Below are 13631 nucleotides of genomic sequence, written 5' to 3'. Positions count from 1 at the left end.
AGATTTATGTTCTTCAAACCTGCCCAAAAGGGGAAGAATATTAGTGTAGGATATATGCTTTTATGCCTATGTAGATGAATTCATTCTCTCGACCTACTGTAAGCTGGCGATATAGCTATAAAGGGGTGTTGGTGAGGAAACTTTTTTGCAGTTTGAGTCGAACTGCAGTTCATCGAGCAATACATGAAGTATCAATTCGAATAGTTGAAGTGATGGGTGCAGAATGTATAGTATTCCCTCAGAATATTCGGGAAAGGAATGTATTGAAAATGGCTTTCATGGAGAAATGGAGAGGACAATTTGCTGTAGAAGGAATGAGGGTTAGAGATAGAATCGTCTAGCAGTATTACCTGTTGTAATTTGTAGGAAATCGAACTGTAAACTCTACTGAACCAGGTTTTAATCATGAATATACAAACGATACATTTTATATGTATTAACAATGACATTAAAACTCATTCAATCAACAACGATTTCCAAGGAATCATAAAAACAAGATCAATCGAAATGAAGTGAACATGGATTACTTCAACACTCCCACTCTTTGTTCACTTCGAAGACGTTACCCACAGACCTTGTCGATTTGTTGAAAATTTTTCTCGTGGTAAGGGTTTGGTTAAAATATCTGCCAACTGGTTTTCTGATTGGGTGTAAACAACAGTGATATTTTTTTCGTTTGTGATGATCATTATAGCTCATCAAGTTTATAGCACTTCTATTATCAACAAAAAGTTCCGTTGGATTTGAAACGTCAACATCAATTTCTTTAAGCAACCTTCTCAACCATATTATTTCTCGTGCGGCATCCCAAGCTGCAATATATTCAGATTCTGTCGTGGATGTTGCAACACTTTTGTCGTTGAGATGTCCATGTAACTGGACAACCTGATAATAAAGTAACATAGCCAGTTGTTGAATATCTAGTATCAATGTCTCCTGCAAAATCTGCATCTGAATACGCTTTTAAATATTCGTTGCTCCCACCATTGTATAGAATTCCATAACTTTTAGTACCCTTTAGGTATCTGAAAATACGTTTGACTGCTTTCCAGTGCTGCTTTCCTGGATTTTCCAAATATCTGCTAACTCTGCTCACTGAGAATGATATATCTGGACGAGTGACAACCGCTAAAAACATGCTTCTCTGTACGGAATATTTTTCATATATTATTTTTCTTCCTCGTTTTGGGGGCTTTGAGCTGCATTCAGAATAACATTCATTGTGGAAGTCCATTTTGTGTCTCTTATGTGGTGGTTCCACATCATCTCTCTGGGGCATAGTCTTTGATGTTGACGGTTGGTTTATGTTCTTCAAACCTGCCCAAAAGGGGAAGAATATTAGTGTAGGATATATGCTTTTATGCCTATGTAGATGAATTCATTCTCTCAACCTACTGTAAGCTGGCGATATAGCTATATCAAAGGTAAAGTATAACTTCAAAACAGCGACGTCTCAAGTATCGAAGAGACATCCTCCTTTTTTCCTTGGGGAGCCTGGGTTCATTAAAGTCCCCTTAGAATTGAAACATTTGTGCTATAGGTGTAATATAATTTATATCTTATGAACATTTTGGTATTGTTTACAATTAGAAAAGTGAAATCTTCTCACATTTGAAACTTTGTGGCCTCAGGAGCTCAAGGCTCCTTGCCCTGCCAGTATTATAGGGGGAGTCCTATAATAACGGTTGAATAAAATTTATAAACTGACAGATAAATCAAGGGATTTGTTAACAAATTTGGAATCAACTGAGAAAGGTGTAGATGTTAGGGAAAGGAATTATGAATATTTTAACTGGATTCGAGTTTGATTCGATCGGTTACCGTTTAGAGTTAATTTCCCGTTTTTGTTTCGTATGCTATATAAGCTCCAGGGTTGATCAAGCGGGTGGCGCTCTACCCTCCATCTTATCCACGCCCTTCTTCACTGTTTAAACAGCTGGCGGCCTACCCTGGGAGCTATGATCTCTCTCTATCTAGTCTAAATTTTATTTTGTTAAAAGTGAAGTTCACGCGGACGCCACCTAGTGTTCACTAGCTGAACTTATTGGAATACGGATCCAATAGAAATGTAGAAATTTTTCTGGCTATGGAATGTTTCATTGTCGGGGTTACATAGTTCGTACCTCACAAACAGACGGCAAAAAAGGTGCCAAATCAATTTTTTTCTTTCCGTGATTTCGTTTTTGGAAATTACATCCGATTACATTACTCAAAGCATTGGGTATCATTATGAAACTATACTGTGACGCAACTCCCTCTCCTAACCCTTGAATTTTTTTAGTACAGAAGAGTCATTGTGTAGAAACCGAGTATTCCTATCGAGTATTCTAATTGGTTCGTTTACGAAATGATATGCTATTTAACGGCTTGTATTATCGTTCATTTCTGAAACAGATAGATATCAAGTTGACAATGTTATTGAATTTTAAAATAAGATTCGTTGATAGAAAAGTTTACGCGGACGCCACCTAGAGTTGACTAGCAGAACTTACTGGAATGAAGATCCAATGGAAATGTAGAAATTTTTTGTGCCTATGGAATGTTTTCATGTCGAGGTTATATAGTTCACGCCTTCACAGATAGATGGCAAAGGAGGTCCAATAGCAATATAAAATAGCTCATTTTAATTTTTTTCTCAATCTATTTTGATACCAGATCAATGTAAATGGGTTCACATGACTATATACTTTATAAATTTTGAATAGTTCATAATTGAACTACATACATACAACAGAAGTACATCTATGTTGATTCTCTTCTTTTACTTGTATGAGACTGAAGCTTTACTTTTCATAAAGTTATTTTGTCTGAACTCGGACGTAATTTTACAAAACCCACAAAAAATCATGATTACTTTCCATAATCGATAATGATCCCATGTTATTCAAAGTCTAAAGTCAGAAAACCGAGATTGAAGTCATTGAATAAAATGAAGAAATCAAAATCATTGTGAAATGATATACAACAAAATAAATGTCAGGAATAATTCTCAGATGATGTGTGTGCTGCAGGTTTTTCCGGGTTTTCCTGCAGCTGAAAAAGCAAATGCGCCACTGGAATCAATGAAGTCGCCCCGGAGCGCCAATTAATTTTTATTGTTGTATTTATTTTATTTTTATCGTTGTTTTAACACATTGTAATAATTCTGTAATCAAATATTCCAGTCATTCTCCCCAAAATATGGTAGATCGGTGACCAGAGCCGAGTTTAAACTGTGATGTGATCTAAGTTTCAACTGTCTCAGGAGCCAAGTTTCGACTGTGAAGGATGACGGGTTTCAATTTTGACGGGGGCTCAGTTTCAACTGAGGAAAAAGACCAGTTTGAACTGTTGCAGGAGTCGTGTTTCAACTGTGGCGGGTGCTGGCTGACGGGTCCCAAATGATATGCTATTCACTGGCTCGTATCACCGTTTATTCCTGAAAGAGATGGATATTGAATCATTAATAAATTGGTGGATGTAGCCGTCACTACGTGGTAGGAAATCATAATGAAAAAAAGAGAAATGAAACTCTTTATGTTTTTACCGCTTTTATTTGTAACTAACGTTACTGCAGTTTCATCCTATACGGTGTTACGGTTTCATTTTGTCATTTATTCTGTTTTGAGGTCGACGACTATCTAAACCTGAAATGAATACTTCCTTGAAAGTTTTGGGATATTTTAATACCTCGTCATTCGTTTAGTTCTCATTCACTGACAAACAACTATACAAGGATATATTCGAACGCATTAATTATATTCGAACACATATTCGAATCCCTTTAAGGATTCCGTGCTCCGACGGAACACGGAACGGTGAATTGACGACTTTGGTTCCGTGAATGTCTTGCCGCCGAAATTCAAAATTTGTTGTGATACTTTTGGTAGCCATTTGCTAATTTTCGAGTTTATGTCTAAACTTCTCGATTTTTCGGATTAATCAAGTATGATCATCTTTTATAAGAATAGGAAATTTTTATTCTTGGCATTTGGATGCTGGTAAAACATTCAACTCACTTGTTGGATTCAATTGCTTATGGAGAACAGAATCTTACTGATTTGAATTTTGGCTTCTTGGGACAAAAGTAAACCTATAGGCCACACGACACTACAGGCGAGTTGATATTTATCAACGAGACAACTCATATATTCAGAGAATGAGCTTGATCATTCTGTCCAGACTCCAGACGTATCGTCCCGGACATCACTTCCAGTGAACCGTTTCCATCTAATATGAATTGTTTCATTTTAGGCTTTCTTTCATCTGAATACCGCTTCCTCGTGTTAGTATTGCTATAAGACTAGACATCCTTGCATGAATGCCTAATACAGTAGTAGCAGTAGTTAGTAGTTAACCGCTGTTGTACCGATCACAATTGTTGTACGGACAGAGCACTGCAGACCTAAGTTTGTAACTCTAAAACCATTCTTGTTCTGCAAGCCACCTTGAGGGAGACACACACATATAAGCTTAGTTATTAAGATAGGGACAAATAACTTATCAGAGACTAGATTTTTGATGCTTGATCTATTATCTCAACAAAGATTTATGTTCTTCAAACCTGCCCAAAAGGGGAAGAATATTAGTGTAGGATATATGCTTTTATGCCTATGTAGATGAATTCATTCTCTCGACCTACTGTAAGCTGGCGATATAGCTATAAAGGGGTGTTGGTGAGGAAACTTTTTTGCAGTTTGAGTCGAACTGCAGTTCATCGAGCAATACATGAAGTATCAATTCGAATAGTTGAAGTGATGGGTGCAGAATGTATAGTATTCCCTCAGAATATTCGGGAAAGGAATGTATTGAAAATGGCTTTCATGGAGAAATGGAGAGGACAATTTGCTGTAGAAGGAATGAGGGTTAGAGATAGAATTGTCTAGCAGTATTACCTGTTGTAATTTGTAGGAAATCGAACTGTAAACTCTACTGAACCAGGTTTTAATCATGAATATACAAACGATACATTTTATATGTATTAACAATGACATTAAAACTCATTCAATCAACAACGATTTCCAAGGAATCATAAAAACAAGATCAATCGAAATGAAGTGAACATGGATTACTTCAACACTCCCACTCTTTGTTCACTTCGAAGACGTTACCCACAGACCTTGTCGATTTGTTGAAAATTTTTCTCGTGGTAAGGGTTTGGTTAAAATATCTGCCAACTGGTTTTCTGATTGGGTGTAAACAACAGTGATATTTTTTTCGTTTGTGATGATCATTATAGCTCATCAAGTTTATAGCACTTCTATTATCAACAAAAAGTTCCGTTGGATTTGAAACGTCAACATCAATTTCTTTAAGCAACCTTCTCAACCATATTATTTCTCGTGCGGCATCCCAAGCTGCAATATATTCAGATTCTGTCGTGGATGTTGCAACACTTTTGTCGTTGAGATGTCCATGTAACTGGACAACCTGATAATAAAGTAACATAGCCAGTTGTTGAATATCTAGTATCAATGTCTCCTGCAAAATCTGCATCTGAATACGCTTTTAAATATTCGTTGCTCCCACCATTGTATAGAATTCCATAACTTTTAGTACCCTTTAGGTATCTGAAAATACGTTTGACTGCTTTCCAGTGCTGCTTTCCTGGATTTTCCAAATATCTGCTAACTCTGCTCACTGAGAATGATATATCTGGACGAGTGACAACCGCTAAAAACATGCTTCTCTGTACGGAATATTTTTCATATATTATTTTTCTTCCTCGTTTTGGGGGCTTTGAGCTGCATTCAGAATAACATTCATTGTGGAAGTCCATTTTGTGTCTCTTATGTGGTGGTTCCACATCATCTCTCTGGGGCATAGTCTTTGATGTTGACGGTTGGTTTATGTTCTTCAAACCTGCCCAAAAGGGGAAGAATATTAGTGTAGGATATATGCTTTTATGCCTATGTAGATGAATTCATTCTCTCAACCTACTGTAAGCTGGCGATATAGCTATATCAAAGGTAAAGTATAACTTCAAAACAGCGACGTCTCAAGTATCGAAGAGACATCCTTTTTTTTCCTTGGGGAGCCTGGGTTCATTAAAGTCCCCTTAGAATTGAAACATTTGTGCTATAGGTGTAATATAATTTATATCTTATGAACATTTTGGTATTGTTTACAATTAGAAAAGTGAAATCTTCTCACATTTGAAACTTTGTGGCCTCAGGAGCTCAAGGCTCCCTGCCCTGCCAGTATTATAGGGGGAGTCCTATAATAACGGTTGAATAAAATTTATAAACTGACAGATAAATCAAGGGATTTGTTAACAAATTTGGAATCAACTGAGAAAGGTGTAGATGTTAGGGAAAGGAATTATGAATATTTTAACTGGATTCGAGTTTGATTCGATCGGTTACCGTTTAGAGTTAATTTCCCGTTTTTGTTTCGTATGCTATATAAGCTCCAGGGTTGATCAAGCGGGTGGCGCTCTACCCTCCATCTTATCCACGCCTTCTTCACTGTTAAACAGCTGGCGGCCTACCCTGGGAGCTATGATCTCTCTCTATCTAGTCTAAATTTTATTTTGTTAAAAGTGAAGTTCACGCGGACGCCACCTAGTGTTCACTAGCTGAACTTATTGGAATACGGATCCAATAGAAATGTAGAAATTTTTCTGGCTATGGAATGTTTCATTGTCGGGGTTATATAGTTCGTACCCTCACAAACAGACGGCAAAAAAGGTGCCAAATCAATTTTTTTCTTTCCGTGATTTCGTTTTTGGAAATTACATCCGATTACATTACTCAAAGCATTGGGTATCATTATGAAACTATACTGTGACGCAACTCCCTCTCCTAACCCTTGAATTTTTTTAGTACAGAAGAGTCATTGTAGAAACCGAGTATTCCTATCGAGTATTCTAATTGGTTCGTTTACGAAATGATATGCTATTTAACGGCTTGTATTATCGTTCATTTCTGAAACAGATAGATATCAAGTTGACAATGTTATTGAATTTTAAAATAAGATTCGTTGATAGAAAAGTTTACGCGGACGCCACTAGAGTTGACTAGCAGAACTTACTGGAATGAAGATCAATGGAAATGTAGAAATTTTTGTGCCTATGGAATGTTTTCATGTCGAGGTTATATAGTTCACGCCTTCACAGATAGATGGCAAAGGAGGTCCAATAGCAATATAAAATAGCTCATTTTAATTTTTTCTCAATCTATTTTGATACCAGATCAATGTAAATGGGTTCACATGACTATATACTTTATAATTTTGAATAGTTCATAATTGAACTACATACATACAACAGAAGTACATCTATGTTGATTCTCTTCTTTTACTTGTATGAGACTGAAGCTTTACTTTTCATAAAGTTATTTTGTCTGAACTCGGACGTAATTTTACAAAACCCACAAAAAAATCATGATTACTTTCATAATCGATAATGATCCCATGTTATTCAAAGTCTAAAGTCAGAAAACCGAGATTGAAGTCATTGAATAAAATGAAGAAATCAAAATCATTGTGAAATGATATACAACAAATAAATGTCAGGAATAATTCTCAGATGATGTTGTTGCTGCAGGTTTTTCGGGTTTTCCTGCAGCTGAAAAAGCAAATGCGCCACTGGAATCAATGAAGTCGCCCCGGAGCGCCAATTAATTTTTATTGTTGTATTTATTTTATTTTTATCGTTGTTTTAACACATTGTAATAATTCTGTAATCAAATATTCCAGTCATTCTCCCAAAATATGGTAGATCGGTGACCAGAGCCGAGTTTAAACTGTGATGTGATCTAAGTTTCAACTGTCTCAGGAGCCAAGTTTCGACTGTGAAGGATGACGGGTTTCAATTTTGACGGGGGCTCAGTTTCAACTGAGGAAAAAGACCAGTTTGAACTGTTGCAGGAGTCGTGTTTCAACTGTGGCGGGTGCTGGCTGACGGGTCCCAAATGATATGCTATTCACTGGCTCGTATCACCGTTTATTCCTGAAAGAGATGGATATTGAATCATTAATAAATTGGTGGATGTAGCCGTCACTACGTGGTAGGAAATCATAATGAAAAAAAGAGAAATGAAACTCTTTATGTTTTTACCGCTTTTATTTGTAACTAACGTTACTGCAGTTTCATCCTATACGTGTGTTACGGTTTCATTTTGTCATTTATTCTGTTTTGAGGTCGACGACTATCTAAACCTGAAATGAATACTTCCTTGAAAGTTTTGGGGGATATTTTAATACCTCGTCATTCGTTTAGTTCTCATTCACTGACAAACAACTATACAAGGATATATTCGAACGCATTAATTATATTCGAACACATATTCGAATCCCTTTAAGGATTCCGTGCTCCGACGGAACACGGAACGGTGAATTGACGACTTTGGTTCCGTGAATGTCTTGCCGCCGAAATTCAAAATTTGTTGTGATACTTTTGGTAGCCATTTGCTAATTTTCGAGTTTATGTCTAAACTTCTCGATTTTTCGGATTAATCAAGTATGATCATCTTTTATAAGAATAGGAAATTTTTATTCTTGGCATTTGGATGCTGGTAAAACATTCAACTCACTTGTTGGATTCAATTGCTTATGGAGAACAGAATCTTACTGATTTGAATTTTGGCTTCTTGGGACAAAAGTAAACCTATAGGCCACACGACACTACAGGCGAGTTGATATTTATCAACGAGACAACTCATATATTCAGAGAATGAGCTTGATCATTCTGTCCAGACTCCAGACGTATCGTCCGGACATCACTTCCAGTGAACCGTTTCCATCTAATATGAATTGTTTCATTTTAGGCTTTCTTTCATCTGAATACCGCTTCCTCGTGTTAGTATTGCTATAAGACTAGACATCCTTGCATGAATGCCTAATACAGTAGTAGCAGTAGTTAGTAGTTAACCGCTGTTGTACCGATCACAATTGTTGTACGGACAGAGCACTGCAGACCTAAGTTTGTAACTCTAAACCATTCTTGTTCTGCAAGCCACCTTGAGGGAGACACACACATATAAGCTTAGTTATTAAGATAGGGACAAATAACTTATCAGAGACTAGATTTTTGATGCTTGATCTATTATCTCAACAAAGATTTATGTTCTTCAAACCTGCCCAAAAGGGGAAGAATATTAGTGTAGGATATATGCTTTTATGCCTATGTAGATGAATTCATTCTCTCGACCTACTGTAAGCTGGCGATATAGCTATAAAGGGGTGTTGGTGAGGAAACTTTTTTGCAGTTTGAGTCGAACTGCAGTTCATCGAGCAATACATGAAGTATCAATTCGAATAGTTGAAGTGATGGGTGCAGAATGTATAGTATTCCCTCAGAATATTCGGGAAAGGAATGTATTGAAAATGGCTTTCATGGAGAAATGGAGAGGACAATTTGCTGTAGAAGGAATGAGGGTTAGAGATAGAATTGTCTAGCAGTATTACCTGTTGTAATTTGTAGGAAATCGAACTGTAAACTCTACTGAACCAGGTTTTAATCATGAATATACAAACGATACATTTTATATGTATTAACAATGACATTAAAACTCATTCAATCAACAACGATTTCCAAGGAATCATAAAAACAAGATCAATCGAAATGAAGTGAACATGGATTACTTCAACACTCCCACTCTTTGTTCACTTCGAAGACGTTACCCACAGACCTTGTCGATTTGTTGAAAATTTTTCTCGTGGTAAGGGTTTGGTTAAAATATCTGCCAACTGGTTTTCTGATTGGGTGTAAACAACAGTGATATTTTTTTCGTTTGTGATGATCATTATAGCTCATCAAGTTTATAGCACTTCTATTATCAACAAAAAGTTCCGTTGGATTTGAAACGTCAACATCAATTTCTTTAAGCAACCTTCTCAACCATATTATTTCTCGTGCGGCATCCCAAGCTGCAATATATTCAGATTCTGTCGTGGATGTTGCAACACTTTTGTCGTTGAGATGTCCATGTAACTGGACAACCTGATAATAAAGTAACATAGCCAGTTGTTGAATATCTAGTATCAATGTCTCCTGCAAAATCTGCATCTGAATACGCTTTTAAATATTCGTTGCTCCCACCATTGTATAGAATTCCATAACTTTTAGTACCCTTTAGGTATCTGAAAATACGTTTGACTGCTTTCCAGTGCTGCTTTCCTGGATTTTCCAAATATCTGCTAACTCTGCTCACTGAGAATGATATATCTGGACGAGTGACAACCGCTAAAAAAAACATGCTTCTCTGTACGGAATATTTTTCATATATTATTTTTCTTCCTCGTTTTGGGGGCTTTGAGCTGCATTCAGAATAACATTCATTGTGGAAGTCCATTTTGTGTCTCTTATGTGGTGGTTCCACATCATCTCTCTGGGGCATAGTCTTTGATGTTGACGGTTGGTTTATGTTCTTCAAACCTGCCCAAAAGGGGAAGAATATTAGTGTAGGATATATGCTTTTATGCCTATGTAGATGAATTCATTCTCTCAACCTACTGTAAGCTGGCGATATAGCTATATCAAAGGTAAAGTATAACTTCAAAACAGCGACGTCTCAAGTATCGAAGAGACATCCTCCTTTTTTCCTTGGGGAGCCTGGGTTCATTAAAGTCCCCTTAGAATTGAAACATTTGTGCTATAGGTGTAATATAATTTATATCTTATGAACATTTTGGTATTGTTTACAATTAGAAAAGTGAAATCTTCTCACATTTGAAACTTTGTGGCCTCAGGAGCTCAAGGCTCCCTGCCCTGCCAGTATTATAGGGGGAGTCCTATAATAACGGTTGAATAAAATTTATAAACTGACAGATAAATCAAGGGATTTGTTAACAAATTTGGAATCAACTGAGAAAGGTGTAGATGTTAGGGAAAGGAATTATGAATATTTTAACTGGATTCGAGTTTGATTCGATCGGTTACCGTTTAGAGTTAATTTCCCGTTTTTGTTTCGTATGCTATATAAGCTCCAGGGTTGATCAAGCGGGTGGCGCTCTACCCTCCATCTTATCCACGCCCTTCTTCACTGTTAAACAGCTGGCGGCCTACCCTGGGAGCTATGATCTCTCTCTATCTAGTCTAAATTTTATTTTGTTAAAAGTGAAGTTCACGCGGACGCCACCTAGTGTTCACTAGCTGAACTTATTGGAATACGGATCCAATAGAAATGTAGAAATTTTTCTGGCTATGGAATGTTTCATTGTCGGGGTTATATAGTTCGTACCCTCACAAACAGACGGCAAAAAAGGTGCCAAATCAATTTTTTTCTTTCCGTGATTTCGTTTTTGGAAATTACATCCGATTACATTACTCAAAGCATTGGGTATCATTATGAAACTATACTGTGACGCAACTCCCTCTCCTAACCCTTGAATTTTTTTAGTACAGAAGAGTCATTGTAGAAAACCGAGTATTCCTATCGAGTATTCTAATTGGTTCGTTTACGAAATGATATGCTATTTAACGGCTTGTATTATCGTTCATTTCTGAAACAGATAGATATCAAGTTGACAATGTTATTGAATTTTAAATAAGATTCGTTGATAGAAAAGTTTACGCGGACGCCACCTAGAGTTGACTAGCAGAACTTACTGGAATGAAGATCCAATGGAAATGTAGAAATTTTTGTGCTATGGAATGTTTTCATGTCGAGGTTATATAGTTCACGCCTTCACAGATAGATGGCAAAGGAGGTCCAATAGCAATATAAAATAGCTCATTTTAATTTTTTTCTCAATCTATTTTGATACCAGATCAATGTAAATGGGTTCACATGACTATATACTTTATAAATTTTGAATAGTTCATAATTGAACTACATACATACAACAGAAGTACATCTATGTTGATTCTCTTCTTTTACTTGTATGAGACTGAAGCTTTACTTTTCATAAAGTTATTTTGTCTGAACTCGGACGTAATTTTACAAAACCCACAAAAAATCATGATTACTTTCATAATCGATAATGATCCCATGTTATTCAAAGTCTAAAGTCAGAAAACCGAGATTGAAGTCATTGAATAAAATGAAGAAATCAAAATCATTGTGAAATGATATACAACAAAATAAATGTCAGGAATAATTCTCAGATGATGTGGTGCTGCAGGTTTTCCGGGTTTTCCTGCAGCTGAAAAAGCAAATGCGCCACTGGAATCAATGAAGTCGCCCCGGAGCGCCAATTAATTTTTATTGTTGTATTTATTTTATTTTTATCGTTGTTTTAACACATTGTAATAATTCTGTAATCAAATATTCCAGTCATTCTCCCCAAAATATGGTAGATCGGTGACCAGAGCCGAGTTTAAACTGTGATGTGATCTAAGTTTCAACTGTCTCAGGAGCCAAGTTTCGACTGTGAAGGATGACGGGTTTCAATTTTGACGGGGGCTCAGTTTCAACTGAGGAAAAAGACCAGTTTGAACTGTTGCAGGAGTCGTGTTTCAACTGTGGCGGGTGCTGGCTGACGGGTCCCAAATGATATGCTATTCACTGGCTCGTATCACCGTTTATTCCTGAAAGAGATGGATATTGAATCATTAATAAATTGGTGGATGTAGCCGTCACTACGTGGTAGGAAATCATAATGAAAAAAAGAGAAATGAAACTCTTTATTTTTTACCGCTTTTATTTGTAACTAACGTTACTGCAGTTTCATCCTATACGGTGTTACGGTTTCATTTTGTCATTTATTCTGTTTTGAGGTCGACGACTATCTAAACCTGAAATGAATACTTCCTTGAAAGTTTTGGGATATTTTAATACCTCGTCATTCGTTTAGTTCTCATTCACTGACAAACAACTATACAAGGATATATTCGAACGCATTAATTATATTCGAACACATATTCGAATCCCTTTAAGGATTCCGTGCTCCGACGGAACACGGAACGGTGAATTGACGACTTTGGTTCCGTGAATGTCTTGCCGCCGAAATTCAAAATTTGTTGTGATACTTTTGGTAGCCATTTGCTAATTTTCGAGTTTATGTCTAAACTTCTCGATTTTTCGGATTAATCAAGTATGATCATCTTTTATAAGAATAGGAAATTTTTATTCTTGGCATTTGGATGCTGGTAAAACATTCAACTCACTTGTTGGATTCAATTGCTTATGGAGAACAGAATCTTACTGATTTGAATTTTGGCTTCTTGGGACAAAAGTAAACCTATAGGCCACACGACACTACAGGCGAGTTGATATTTATCAACGAGACAACTCATATATTCAGAGAATGAGCTTGATCATTCTGTCCAGACTCCAGACGTATCGTCCCGGACATCACTTCCAGTGAACCGTTTCCATCTAATATGAATTGTTTCATTTTAGGCTTTCTTTCATCTGAATACCGCTTCCTCGTGTTAGTATTGCTATAAGACTAGACATCCTTGCATGAATGCCTAATACAGTAGTAGCAGTAGTTAGTAGTTAACCGCTGTTGTACCGATCACAATTGTTGTACGGACAGAGCACTGCAGACCTAAGTTTGTAACTCTAAAACCATTCTTGTTCTGCAAGCCACTTGAGGGAGACACACACATATAAGCTTAGTTATTAAGATAGGGACAAATAACTTATCAGAGACTAGATTTTTGATGCTTGATCTATTATCTCAACAAAGATTTATGTTCTTCAAACCTGCCCAAAAGGGGAAGAATATTAGTGTAGGATATATGCTTTTATGCCTATGTAGAT

General features: G+C 36.6%; 1 long non-coding RNA gene across 1 annotated transcript; it reads right to left on the bottom strand.

The window, feature by feature from the left end:
• Positions 1–383: 383 nt before the first annotated feature.
• LOC141485013 (uncharacterized) lies at positions 384–1599 on the bottom strand. The gene is made up of 2 exons (XR_012466952.1): positions 1396–1599; positions 384–1317 (listed from the first exon to the last, which is right to left on the bottom strand). It is a non-coding gene; the product is annotated as an uncharacterized lncRNA (long non-coding RNA).
• Between the last annotated feature and the right edge of the window lie 12032 nt (positions 1600–13631).

This window comes from Leptinotarsa decemlineata, unplaced genomic scaffold (genome assembly GCF_025532065.1).
Source record: "Leptinotarsa decemlineata unplaced genomic scaffold, Ldec_3_MD MMD2_tig00026306, whole genome shotgun sequence".
NCBI classification, from domain to species: domain Eukaryota; kingdom Metazoa; phylum Arthropoda; class Insecta; order Coleoptera; family Chrysomelidae; genus Leptinotarsa; species Leptinotarsa decemlineata.
Note: the sequence above shows the minus strand (reverse complement) of the source record. Positions and strands in the feature narration are given on the sequence as shown.